We start from the raw sequence: 6,000 nt of genomic DNA on the forward strand, positions 1-6,000 counted from the left end.
GGGAGGTGAGCTAGTCACAACCTTTTAAAGCAGCGGGAAGGAGGCAATTAACAGGATGTGACAACCCACACGCAAATACACACATGGAGGCGCACAACAAACACTCAAATAGATTCCATACATACTAACATAAAGACCTGCAGCTGTGAACTTTAGACCAGTGTATTGTTTGAGAACTTGGAACAAAAAAAACACAAATTTGCCGTCTGTCACTCCTGATTCACCTCGTGTGTGTGTGTGTCAGCCGTGTGTTTTAAATAACAGAAATCACATGTGTGCGACATATCCCAAGCTTGTCAGTTTGTCATTGAGATTTTAATCTTGACTTTATTTTCTGTCACATTGGGTCACCTCATATCGAGCAGCACCCATCCCAGCAGAGAGATAGATGGACGAAAGTTCAATTGACAAATCAAAGCTGTAATTGTTTGGATGCTTCTCTCCTCTATAAATTTAGCAGCGATAATTAATTATAGTGAGTAAAACCACTCATCAGGGAGATGACCCATTAGAGTGTTAGGTAAACAAACCCTTATCTATTATGGGTGAGTGGCTAAGGAATGATGAGAAAAGTTTGATTTTCACACAAAAAAGCCTCGTAGCTTTATTTCAGCCTCAATACAGAGTCAAAATACCAGCAAGTCATCGTGATAAAGTTTTAATTGCATTAGTTATTTTATGTTTATCAGATGACAGAATGAATGTGTTTGCAGTGTTTGCTCATCGGTGAAAGTTTACCTGGCTGTCTTGGTGCTTTTGTTGTCTATATTAATTAAGCCGATTTTGTCCACTGTCTTGATCTTTCTTTCATAATAAGGCAAATGCACATTAAGGAGCGCTTAAGGTAACTTTTCTGACATTAATGGGAAATAACGTATCAATGTAGAACATATTGATGATCATTTGTTCTCTTTCATATCAGTTTTTACTCAAAGTTTCTTTAAGTAGAAACTGTTTTAAGTAAAAAGTTTTTTCAAACCAACTATTTGCTACTGCTTCTGGTATATCCAAGGATAGACCAAGGTATTGCCACCCAGCTTAGCACTGCATTTGGTAATGAAGAAGGTTATATTCTTCTTTGATTTTTAATTGATTTGATGCACACATAGAAGGAGCCACAGTGAAGAATGGGAGACTATTTTTTATCAACGTTTTGCAGTTTTCATTTTTCTTAAAGAGGTGTAAAGTTTTTCAACAGAAAAGCCATTTTTAGAAAAAAAATTACAATTTTCCTCACAATTAAATGTAAGTCACGCTTTTTATAAATTGATACAAAAGCGAAAATTAGCACAATTACATAATGGCTTGTTGTAATGAGTCCAAAATGCTCCAGTACTTTACAGAAATGACTGAATTAGTTTCCTTTCTGCATCTATCGCAAGTTTTATGGAGACGTTACTAAATCAGTTATCGCAGGTTTAGATATTTTGAACGTGTCGACAAATGTTACATTTACTGATTCTTAATATCTACCTGAAAAATGTATCTTACTGCCTAAAAAGCACTGCCTGGTTGTCTGGGTCGTTTCACATTCATTATTCACCGGGGACTTACCATAAATTAGCTAAGAATTAACACATGCAAATGTGAAACCCACTGTAGTAACATTCATTTTTTCTCCTCCACGATGAGCGGTTATCACATGTAATGTAATTAACACCTATTTTTTATTGTGTTTTATGCTTTAAACATAAGCAATAAAGGGTAGTAATGCTTAAGCTCTACTACGATGTGTCCCTAGAAGCTTATGTTAACAACAAAGTAATCCTTTTTCAGCAACATGAGTCATTACTCTTCCCTCTGAACATGTTACATTTTTTTGTCAAGATATTAAATTAGTTAATGCTCATTAGCCTCAACATTACATATGATGGTGAAAATTAAATATTCAGGTATCTCAAACCTCAGCAAAGTATGTCACCGAGAAAGAATGGGGACGAAAAGAAAGTTGAATGAGTGAGTGATGGCTGGCAGAGCCAGAGGGAGGCCAAAACAGAGGAGCGAGGGAGGAAAAATGGAAGAGAAGATGGAGACTGCTTGATTGGAAAATGGATCTGTGACAAAACGCCACAGCTTGGAGCTAAGATTAGGATTCCATCTGTCTTGAATGAAATATTCAAATATACGCTGACGAGAGGAGGCATATTACTAAAAGGATGGATGTGGAGAATATGTGAAACAATGACAGGCTCTTTACATCCAGAAGGGTCAGCGCTCACCCAGACTGTTATTTAGCTTGTGGTAGATGAGCTCATATGTTCCTTAGGCATATGTGCTGTTTCGTTTGTGAAGTGAGTAATAGGAACAAATTAAATGCGTTGAATGAAATGTTTCCATACACTGTTGCTGCAAACAGCTGATTATACTCAGTATGAGTATTTCATATATGGGAATTACTGCGCGTTCAGAAACAGAACATCCATGTGTGTCAAAAAAAATGACAGGAACATCTTGCTACAGAATCTGGTGAGATCATTAAATATGAGCCAGGAAAACATAATAAAGTATTACAATTACAATAATCAAAAATCAGCATGATAGCTCCATGATTTATAAGATGTTTTGGATGACAAATCAGTTATAAACTCAGAGGAAGGATTTTTCAAATTTAAAATGGGACCACCGTGATCGTTTGTGCTGCAGGCCAACAGTAGAAATATGGAGTTCATGAAGGTTCTTTGGCTGTGTTAAAATAAAAACTGTTACTTAGCTCTGCAGTCCTGTGAAAATGTATTTGCCTCTTTAAGATCATTAAACAAATTTTAATATTGATAAGTTGAGTAAATGTACACCCAGGCACGATTACAGTTAGATCTGATGAATCAGGAAATCATGTAAATAGAAGCTGTCTGGCAAAGTAAAGTAGCCTGAAAGATCTCAAAAAGCAACAAATCATGAAACAATCTAAAAACTCGTGAAAAAGTCATTGATCAGTCTGGAATGGGTTGCAAAGTTATTTCTAGTGGCACTGTGATGGTGTGGGGCTGGTGTGGGGTGGTGGTGCTTTGTGACCTGGACGATTTGCCGTAATTGATGCAATCATGGATTCTGCTCTCTACCAGAAAATGCTAAAGCAGGAAGTTCAAGTGGTGGAAATCAATCAGGAAGTGAAGCAAATGCTTTTTGCAACACAAGGCAAGGCAGCTGATCTTAAATAAATATTTAATATCTAAGAGGAAAAAATGATTGAATTAATTAATGTACTCGGTTTTTTATTATTTTGACCAATTCTAGTATATTTTTGTTAGCATTAGCATAAGCCTGTGTCGAGACTTAGCTGTTCTATGGCTACATATCGCTGCCAAAACAAAAACAGCTGCAAATGTAAATGGTTACAATTTTACCAGTCGGCTTCAAAATAGAAGTCCTCAAACCAGTGGGGTATGTTAATCATTTATATACAGTCTATGCATAAAGATAATATATCTGTCAAACAGTTGCAGGTTTCTGACAGATCATAAATTATATTCTCCTTCATGAATGTCTGGCTCACTTTATTCCCAGCCACATCCTTTCCTTTTCTTGTAGCCACACAAAGACCACACCACTGCACACACACAAATTGAGAGTTGTTAATGAAGATTACATGTTGTCTCCGATGAAAATAACTAGTGTACACTTTTGCTTCCCGAGCATGTTGATGCCAAAATGTTTGAGGAGCTTTTCAGTTCTGAGACACTGAAGATCATTATCAATCTAGCCACAAATGCACGAGTGTTGTCTGTATTTCACAGAAAATTATTAACTTTCTAATGCAATCCTTCTCCAAATGTTGTGTAGCTGCTGTACTAATCTCCTGATTTTGAAGCCAAAAATCAATTAAATCTGTCATTAATCATTTCTACTGCAGCTTTCATAAGTCTTGATATTGAGGGTGGGAAGCAGAATGAAAACAACCCCCCTTGGCATCATTGAAAAAATAAACACAGAACCCCAAATTATTGAAATGCGTCTTCACATAAGTTTAATATAATCAGATGTCTGCTGTTTGGCAAAGTGTGGCTAGCAATTTGTGGTGGATTTCCTTATTGCAGGATCAAGAGCACAGACGACCTCTGAGGTTATGACAAATCACAGAGAACCAAGCGTAATAAAAGCCCTGTATAAATAGTACTTTTAAGTGGAAAAATTAAAGGGCACCACTTACAAGAAATTGCTCAGACGTTCAACGTCATTGTTGAAGATGTCACAGCCACCACATGGAAAGTTGTTTAGCAGCCGAACCCTGACCTCCCTGTGGAGTATGACAGTCAATATCCATGTAGGTGGAGAAGGAGGTGCAAGGTGGGATTGGCTGGGTGGGTATGTGAGGAGACATAATTAGTGCTAAATACAAAAATGCATTTAGAAAAAGAAGTCGTGCCATGATATTCTTATTAGTTGCACCTTTCAGGAGAGCCTGGGCTTGGTCCAACTCATCAAGCATTAAAGGTGGATTGTGGACATAGTGATTTTCATGCTTTAAAGTAATTTAGGAGTGACCTTCAAAGAGAAAGCAAAGAGTGCAAAAACAAATAAGGCAACCAAAATGTCAGGACTGTTATGGGAGATGGGATGTCATTAGGAAATGCACCATAACAGATCCGCTTTAATTCCAGAGAATGGGAGTCTATCAAATGAACAGTGAGCTTTAGATGAGATGCATTGACACATTTCCAAAAAGTTAACATTGTATGAGGAGCTGCTGTGGTGTGATTTTAAATGTCATAATGTAGCTATGGGTGGATCATTGAGGACTATGAAGATTGTTATTATTATCATTGTTATTATTATTTACCACATGCTTTCAGCGGTGCAAACAATCCTAAATACATGGAACATCCCATCTCGAATTAACATAAAAAGGACTCAGTAAGTGTCTTTAACAATCCGTTACAATTTGTGATGTTTTACGTTTAAAAATTGTTTAAAGGACTAAATAATTAGCTAAAGTTATAACATCAATATAAATGAATAGTAGCTATGACATTATGGCCAATATCGTTTAGAGTCGTTCCTGGTGGCTAATTTTCATATATAACATTGCAAACACACATAGTTTTAGATTAGTTTGCAGGGTTTAGCTAACATTAGCAGTGCTAGTAGAAGTAGCCTTGTTGTCTTTCATGCTAGTAACCATGTGCTGGTGCAGAATGTGGCTGGCTATTTTCCACTTTATTCTGACAATGTTGACGAAGCACCTGATAGTGGCCAGTAACTCCTATTTTACATAAATAAAACATGAACAATGCATTTAACTTACATACATTTCTGGAACATGCTAGCAAATACAGAAATGTTAAAACATCTAGACAACTAGGTGAATAGTTGCACACATCACTAACAGCTATATGTATTTTTAAAAGCTTCAAAGATAGCAAAAGAGCTAAAATAGTCCTTTACACTTGCCTTATAAATGCATACAAGAAGATGGTCCAGTAAGTTAACATAGCCTCCAGTCTGTACTCAATCTAACGCAAGATGAAAAGCATTTTTCCTCAGACCATCATCATCAACATTTGCTCCTAGTAAGATGTTAGATATTAAATCAAAGAAATTCTTCTAAAAGGAGAGTGAACTTCAGGATAACTTTCCACACTAGAAACAGGAATAAAGTTTACTGCTTGACTGAATTTCTTTTACACTGGTAAACAAGCAGCTTCCAGAGATAACACATAAATCTAGCCTTTAAAGGGGGCTTACTGTGTAATGTTACAAACAGTGTTAATGTAATTACTTAGTAAGCTTGTTGTTTATAAGTAGCTGAGACAAAATGCAATCACTGTATATGAGTAACCCAGTTATCACTTAGCCATCAAATTGAAGCACGTAGTAAACAAACCAACAGGGCACAGTGACCTTGTTTGGGTGAATCAAAATGGATTTTAAGTGTTGCTGACGCCAACACAGTCCACAAATGTAACAAAAAAAACTTTGTGTAAAAATGAACAAACATACAAGCATAAAAAATATCAAATGTACTAATGTGTGGTACTAGGCAATTTGCACTTCTGACCATAT

Source organism: Astatotilapia calliptera, chromosome 3 (assembly GCF_964374335.1).
Source record: "Astatotilapia calliptera chromosome 3, fAstCal68.1, whole genome shotgun sequence".
Classification (NCBI taxonomy): domain Eukaryota; kingdom Metazoa; phylum Chordata; class Actinopteri; order Cichliformes; family Cichlidae; genus Astatotilapia; species Astatotilapia calliptera.